This window comes from Desmodus rotundus, chromosome 8, assembly GCF_022682495.2.
Source record: "Desmodus rotundus isolate HL8 chromosome 8, HLdesRot8A.1, whole genome shotgun sequence".
In the NCBI taxonomy this organism is placed as follows: Eukaryota; Metazoa; Chordata; class Mammalia; order Chiroptera; family Phyllostomidae; genus Desmodus; species Desmodus rotundus.
The window spans coordinates 44,507,521-44,515,854 of NC_071394.1; the positions used below are offsets into that span (position 1 = coordinate 44,507,521).

An 8,334-nucleotide genomic window follows, 5' to 3' on the forward strand; every position below is an offset into this window, starting at 1 on the left:
GCAGCTGCATTAGCTTCAGTGGTCAGGGGGAGTCTCTGAAGAAGCAGCACCCACCCTGTGACCTGTATGATGAGAATGTACGAGACAGAGGGAGCAAATAGGAAATCCATGAAATGCATTCTGCAAGTGTCATCTTACTTACTCTTCATAACAATTGTATAAAGTAGGTACTGTGGTCATCCCCATTTTATAGATCAGGAAACCGAGGTTCCATAAGCCTCAGTAACTTTCTCAGCTTCACACAGAGCCAATCTTTGCACCGAGACAAACTCAACTAGAAAACTCTCTCAGTAACTGACTTACCTATTTGCTGGCCTACACCTAAGTGTCTGGCCTGGAATCCCCATGGCTGTGAGCACGCCTTCACCTACCTGCCCTGGTGCAACGGAGGGAAACAAAGCTTTTAACCACCTGCAGGTGGTCTGCCACCCATTCCGAACAGGCACTCATGTCTCTGACTCATTAATGAGCTGTAACACGATCAAACTGTTGCATAGCCATGCTGTCCTGCAGCTGTGCTCTATCACAACTAAGCTGTTCCTACTGAGTAAAGCTTCTTTCTTCACCACACCCCAAACTGGGGACTCCTGTTAGTGTTGAACTGGAACCAGTGACCATCAGTTGACATTTCTTTCTTAGTGGTATATATAATAATGATGATGCACTTCAAGATCAAGGCTGTGAGGGATTAGGAATCCTGCAGGATTCAGAATCCTGCAAACATCAGGGTCTCTCCACCTCCTCTGCTTGCCTTGTAGCCCACCTGGCACTGGTCACCACAACAGCTTCCTAACCAGCTGCCTGTTTCCACTCCTTCCCAGTAATCCATTCTCTACAAAGCAGACAGAGTGAGCTGCCAGTTCTGAAAATTAGAGCCTGGCCCTCCTTACATCATACCTACCAGTGGCTCCTATTACATTCAAAATAAACAGACACTCCTCCCATGGCCTCCAAGGCCCTGCTGACCTGGGTCCCCTGCTGCTGTCTCCTGCTCCTCACAAAGGAATGTTCTACCTGCCCCAGGGCCCTGACACATGCTGTCCTCTCTGCCCAAGGAAGTTGTAGGGGCTGCCTCTTTTTTTTCTCTTAAGTTTCATCTTAAACACTCTCCATGAGGCCCTTGCTAACCACACAGTCCAGATTGGAATGCCACCCTCATGTTTGACTGCACTTACAGCTGCTTTAAACTAGCTTGTCGTTTATTTATTTTATTATCATTTTTTCCTCCCACTTTACATAGTAAATCCTCAATGAGGCAGAGGCCTTGTCGTTCCTGGATGCTGCTTATTCCTAGTACCTGGCACATAATGAATCCTCTATAAATATACTTAATATAATAATCATTATAGAAGAAACTACTAAACATTCTTTCACATAAAATGATGGCAAGAATGATTATTCTGAAGCTTATCTGTGATTTCCCCTAAAAACAAACTTCTCATGGGGCTATGAGTGGAAAAAATGCTTTGCATTACAACATAACCACTCAAAAATTTCCCATATGCCTCTGAATTATATTTTTAAAAGCTCTGTCTGGAGCTGGACAATTTCAAAACCCACTGATCTTGCTCTGAGACACAAAACACAGCACAGTATTCTTATAATTCCTCTGGAAACCTGTTGGCCAAATGACATATTGCTTCCTTTCGCTTAGGATTCACTTTTGAACTTCCCCCTAAGTGTTTACAATTTTAAAACCCCAGGTTTAACACCAGTTTAAAATTGTTGAATCATTCACACGTCCACTATTTTTATCACCAAACATACTGAAAAAAAGGAAGGAATTTGTTTCATCGACTCCAGTTTCCTAAAAACAAAACAACCCAAAAAAAACAAGGCTTGTGTCTTTCAACACTGTGTGTACATGAATCTTCTTATGAGACTCAAACTGTAAAATGTTAAAAATGAAAAAAAATCGCACACAGTCCTTTCTCACAAGTAGGGAAAAAACCAAAGGTGTCAAAATAGGAATACGCATGATTTAAGTTTATTAATTTTTATCACAAAAGATCAACCAGAATAAAAAGTCAGGTTTAAAAACAGGATGAAAATGTATTCCACAACAATGTTGAAGCCTTACTGACAACTCAGTCATCTTTGTTCGTTGTTTGGCTGATGACACCCAAGAACAATCAACTACTAAATTTCTTAATACTATTCTCCGAAACTTCCATGCAAATTATCCCATATCTTCTCCTATCAAAGTTCAGAATCAGTGCTCCCTTTAGCTTCTTTAATAAACATTTTAGGCATAGTTTGTACTTTCTCCTGAACAATTCTCAAATATTTTGGGGGGTATTTCTATAATGTTTTGAACAGCAAAAAGTTTACCATTTAAAAATAATAAATTAGGCTCTGGATAAAGTATAACACTTTAAAAAACAACAAATACATAGAATGGAGTTGTGAGCCAATGTTTCATTAATCATCATGATCCTCTCTGATGTATGTAAGTGATCACAATGGATAAACGTCCTTTCACCCAAAGGAAAAAAGCCACAGAGGTACAGGAGCGGTAGGATTTTTGCCAGATCACCTGAGCAGCAAGGCCAGAAACAGACCCAACATTATCACTTCATAATCTAAGCCATTTGCACGGAGCCTTTACATGGTTCGAAGGACTTAACCCACCATCCTTCTCCTCAACTCTCCTAAAATAAGCAATCTTTAACACGGTGTTGTGAAATTTTACCATCTAAACAGCTCCATTTCTCCTGTTTTGGACTCTTTTAAGACCAAATGCTACCCAGGAATTTCAAAGCTTGTCACTGAGTTATGAAGAAGAGATTAGTTGGTACCAAACCCAGAAGGAATATAGTGAAGGCTTCCTATATGCGCAAACCATAGATTATTCCACATGGCAAGGTGGAGAGAGCCATGGGCGCCAGAGGAGCACACACACCTGGTGAAGACACAGCTTTGCTACTTACTAGCTGCATGGTTCAGCCAAGTCGCTTCACCTCAGCTACAGAAAGGAGACAGCAGCAACCATTCTGTGTTAGAGGAGTAAAGAGAATATTGTGTCAACTGCCCAGGGCTAGGCAAGTCCCAGTGCTGGCCCACAGAGATAACTGATTGTAATCCAGAAAACCCTTGTTCTGAGTGTATCTACTTTCTACCCTCAGTGCTGTGCTAAATAGAATGAATATACTTTGCTTGGATGAGTCATTGCTTTACAGAGGTTCGACCTGAATATCAATCCTCATTGCATCATATGGGGAGTCAGAAAAGTGATAAAAATCAGAATAAATGATTTAATTTAGTCATGATGCCAGCAGGCTTCTCATCATTTGTTTCTCCCTCTTAGAAGTAGTGAAAAAAAAAGACAAAGTCCAGGTTAGTGGGGATCCCTTAGGCTCAGAACGATTACTCTTACTCCGTTGTGGGGAAATGAGAGTAAGAGCACAGTTGACTAAACGGTATTTTCACGAGCAGTATTTGTCTAACACCTGGAATACTATGGTTTTCAGAGAGAAAAATCTGGCCAAGTAAATAGTATTAAAAAGTTGAAAACGCAAAGAACAAACTTTTTGAAAGTTTATTCCTAAAAAGACTGTTACATGTTCTCTTTGGGGTGAGAGTACATTTGGGGAGAGGGCAAGTTTGTGGGTTGCTAAATTGACCCCTCCAAAATCTTGTCCAGCACACTGTGCCTCCGCCACCAGCACTACCCACAGCGCCACCTACTGCCGCCCAGGGCCTACAGCAGCTTCGCTTCTGCAGGGACCCGAGAGTTAACACCATGCCTTTGCTTAGCTAACTAAACTGTTCAGGAATAAAAAAGGTGTCACTTCACAGTTAAACGGAGAGGGAAAAAAAAATCTCAAAATGAAAGTACACTCCTGACAATCTTTTAAAATATCTAGGCAACAAACATGAGCTTTTGGTTACTGACTCATGGCAAGTAGGTAGTTTTAATTTTTCTTATCTTAGCTAGTTTAGGCTATAAATACTGCCCTGAAGACTTTGACCACGAATAAGAATTACATGCTCTGGTTGATGAACATAAAGTGTACATGTTTACCTTTTATTACCTTTTAACACCGTGGGAATTACCTAACTGCTGAGTCAACAGGGCTCTTTAAACTAAGAATTGGAAGTATTATTCTGAACCTAGAGAAGAAGAGAGTTGGGGGGTGGGGTCAATAGCCCAGGTTTCTCCTGAAGGCTAGGCTTCTTTTTACATAATTAGTCTCCTTGAAGGACCAGGTTCAGGGCTGTAGTCTGACCCTGGCAGATCTACACAAGATTTCCTAAATCAACTCACCTTGCATAACAATAGACCAAACAGCTTGTCAGTCATAAGCAAAACAACAACTCAACCTCAGTTCTCATCTAAAATTAAACCACAGGCTTAAAATAGACCATGATTTTAAAAGATCTGGAATTTCAAACACAAAAACAAAAACATCCATTTTCCAAACAGACAGAAACACATAGATTGATAATAAAAAATTAAAACTTAAAAATAAAACTAGGTGACACTTACCCAGTAATGTGTTTCAGGCACCAGTCTAAGCCCTTTACAGAATATCAGGTTAACAAAGCATCACCACCTCCCTGTTCAAATAGGGACTTTACTGTTGTATGATCTATAATGACACCATAGGCTAAATACCATAGGGTAAATGGGACATTTCCTACTGACAAGGAATTTTAGCTGACCATTAACTTGCCCTTATGTTAAAATAACTGTGCTTAATAAATAGTTCATCTGAAAACCAGGGGTTGTGGGATCACAAAAGAAGTACAAGTGAATGCAGGTATTTTCTTTGGAATGACTCTAAGTGTAAATCGAGAGGGGTGTGCTAAATAAATATCTTCCATGTTAAGAGGGGAACTAAAGAAAATGGATGGCATACTAATTTATACTGCAAAGATGCTTATTCTACTATCATGTTCCCCTCTCAAAAACAGTCCAGTTTTTGTAGTGCTTACAAGGCCAGCCATGCAACGCTGTCACAGCTGTGTGCCAGAGTTTGCACAGGACATGGCTGGGAGGAAAAGCCCAGAGTTAGCCTTCTCAGGCGGAAAAGAGAGCCTGCGCATGTTGGTGGCTCCAAGCCTGAGTAATACCTGGAAAGGGTTACAGAGCCGGGCACCAGGTGCTTTCTCTCCACTCTCCAGGGTAATTTAAGCATATAGCAAAGTTCTCTCCGCCTCCCTCCCTCCCCACAAGCCTGCAGACAGGGAGAACTGTCACCGCCACTCACACTGTCCAGCTCCTGTTCTGACGACAATCCGAGGGCGCTAGGCTGGGCAGCGAGCAGCAGGGCTTCCTTACAGCCTGCACGCGCTTTGTTGCCAAGTTATGAGCTCTGCTGGGTGATGGGGGCACGCGCGAGCCAAGGATAATTAAATTCTAGTTCAAATCTGTATGCTTTCAAAGAAAGTAGAGACAATTGATACCAAGGCTGGAGATGGTGGGCATAACCAAAAGCAAACTTTCAGAGCCTTTGAATCTACATTATTGCAAGGACTCCCAGCCAGTGATCAGGACACACTAACACCCCCAAATTACTTAGCACCCGAGGTTAGAGACCTTCCCAGGAGACTTGGCTGCGCTGAGCCTGAGTCCCTGGCCAACCCCACACCTCCCGCAGTAACCAGCTGCTCGTTTTCATTTTCGGAGCCCACCGTTCCTGCGCCTCAAGCCCGCCCCCACTCCACTGGGCGGCCAGCTAGTCCCCGCGCTGTTCCCGGGGCCCCTGCCCAGTCTCCCCCTGGCAGACTAGGGGACGTGAAGCGGAGCGTGCAAGGGGCTCCGGGAACGCAGGGAGGACAGCGGCACCGCGCCCACCCTCCCAGCCCGGAAAGCCGTCCTGTGTCCATCTGGGCCAACGCGGCCCTGAGGCCAGGATGGACGGAGACCCAGGCCGGGTAGTGGGCTGCAGGGGCGGACCCGGCTACTCTCCAGCTGCGCGCGGCTTTGGCATTGTCCGCAATCGGGGCGCTGCGCAGTCCCCCTACCAGTCCACCCGCCCAGTCTTACCTCGGTTGCTCTCCCCAGTCCCGGGCAGTGCAGCCCGAGCCTGGCGCCAGGTTCCCAGGGATGACGGGGAGGGAGAGTCGGGGCCCGCGAGAGACGGGATCCAGGCTGCCGGTGCCTCTGGAGGGCCGAGCTCGGGCCGCAGGGGCCGCCTAGTCCTCGCCTCCAACTCAGCGGGGCCAGGAGCAGAGAGTGGACCCCGCCGGCCCAGCGGGCCCAGGACGCAAGGCCCTGGAGAGCCCCGGCTAGCAGGCGGCCCGCGCGATGGTTCGGTCTGCACCGAATGGGAGGACTCAGGCAGGCTTCCCGGGAGAGCGAGGGAGGGAACTTGAAGCGAGTTGCTGTGGCCCAGAGCGTGTGTCCCTGTGCTGAGTGCACGCCCCAGGAGCGTACAGCCCCGCCTCCATCCCGCCCCTACCACCTCCCACTTCCCACCCCAGCCCCCGCATCCCCACTTCTAGCCCTGCCCCCTTCCTCATCTTCATCCCCTCCCCTCACTCCCACCCCCATATTCCTCCCTTACTCTTCCACCTCCAAACCCCCCCCCACACCCATCCAGCCTATTTCCAAAACCCCTCCAGTATCCCCACCCCTACTCCCCCCCAGTGAAGAATCTCCTGGATCTCAACTGTCAGGAAGCCCAAGATTCGAACACTCAGCACCAAGACATAGAGCCTGTTTTGTGACTGTGATAGTCCCACCAGGTTGTCAACCCACCCAGATGATTGTTGGTGCCTGACAACGTTTTCTGCTGACTTTCATACACTTAAATGGGCCGTCTTAATATTTGTAGATTTAATTTCTGAAGACATTTTTAAGACTCGAGTAAAGAATATAGAAAAAAGTCTCAGGCAGGATGGATATGCTGCCCCTAGAGTATGAGCTAGCCGATGTTTCAAAATTAAGTAAATGTTTTAGAGTGCGTCATTATTCATCTCATAATGTATGGTTTGCTAATGCTTTTCCTTTAGATTTGCTGAATGACTTGGTTGGTTTTTAGATGGTTTTGCTATTTTAGAACGACTAAATACATTCTAGTACAGTTTTTTTTTTCTATAGGGAACTCTAAAAGATGAAATCCATTTTTATCAAAATGGTTGAATGAGAGGAACTCACAGCATAATTCCTTCTCTAAAATATTTAGCAAAGATTTCTTTTATACTTTCAGTACATTTAAAATACAATTGCATTCATTCTATTTTCTCAGAAATATCATCTATATCCAAATTGTATGACTGTTGTTTCATTCGGGTTCAGAAATTATCAAAGAAATAAAATCCGACTTCCGTAATAAATTTTTGGCTATCTACAAGACGACCGTTGTAAGAAAGTGACGTGATACTGGGTTTTAAATGGAACCTTCCTGTGGCATACTAATGCATTCCATGTGACCATGGATTATGTTGTGGTCTCCCTCAACTCCAACAAGTCATGTTAACGGCAGAATGAAGTTATTTTTTATCATTTCATAGCAAATGCAACCAAATTCTCTTACTCTAATGTAGACAATATTTTTTTCAAAATTCTTTGCCCCAACCTCTTCCTTTGAAAATTGCTCCCTGCTATGGGGTGTGATAAACCTCTACCTTGCAGGGCCATGTGACTCAGGCTTGCCAATTAGAAAGCATCTCAAGTCCTGGGCACAAAGAAGGGGAGGGAAAATGGGGGTTCTTTTTTTGAACTGTTATGGCAGTTTCTGAGACCATGCCCTGTAAGCCTGCAGCAGCTGGAGGTAGCTGCCTAGAGAGGAAAGCCAAGTGAGCAATAGAGACAGAAAGAGCCCTGGTGACATTAATGAGCCCGCTCCAGGCAGCCATCGCTGAAACCAGTCAGGACCCCTGGACTTCCAAGGTAATGCACCAATAAATTGTCTTTCTAGCTTATGCTATTCTGAGTTATGTTTCTTTCCAAATTACTCACTTATAAAGCCAGAAAAGATTCCCATATGAGCCATGCTCTGAAAATCAGAAATGACTTCTAGCTTCTTTTTCATTTAAATTACCTCTTCATGATAAAGTATATGCCAAGGAGGTCACTTAGTAGGAAGCCCTAACTTTTAATAGGATTAAGGTTCTCATTTAGGGTATTACTACTGCCCAGTGTAGAGTTAACATTTTCATATTGCCTTCGCCAAAACCCAGAATTAATAAAAGATGTGGTCAGAGAACTGAAGAGAGAGCAATAAAACGTCTAAACCAGAACATCTCAGTAAATTTTAATCGGATCAAATACTCTAAACGTGCCTTCACAATCTTCAATATTTGCTGATATAGGACAATTCCTCTTCTTTGAGCTGAAAATTATATGACCTGCTTACAGACTTTCAGGAATTGTTGAAATTGGTT

General features: G+C 44.3%; 1 protein-coding gene across 2 annotated transcripts in view; it reads right to left on the reverse strand.

Moving 5' to 3' along the window:
• Nucleotides 1-6,331, reverse strand: part of FAM110B (family with sequence similarity 110 member B) — a 150,843-nt gene extending 144,512 nt beyond the window's left edge. For both annotated transcript variants that reach the window (XM_045181730.2, XM_045181729.2), the window contains exon 1: nt 5,993-6,331. The gene's annotated coding sequence lies outside the window, so the exon portion shown is untranslated. The remainder of the gene's footprint in view (nt 1-5,992) is intronic.
• Nucleotides 6,332-8,334: the final 2,003 nt, after the last annotated feature.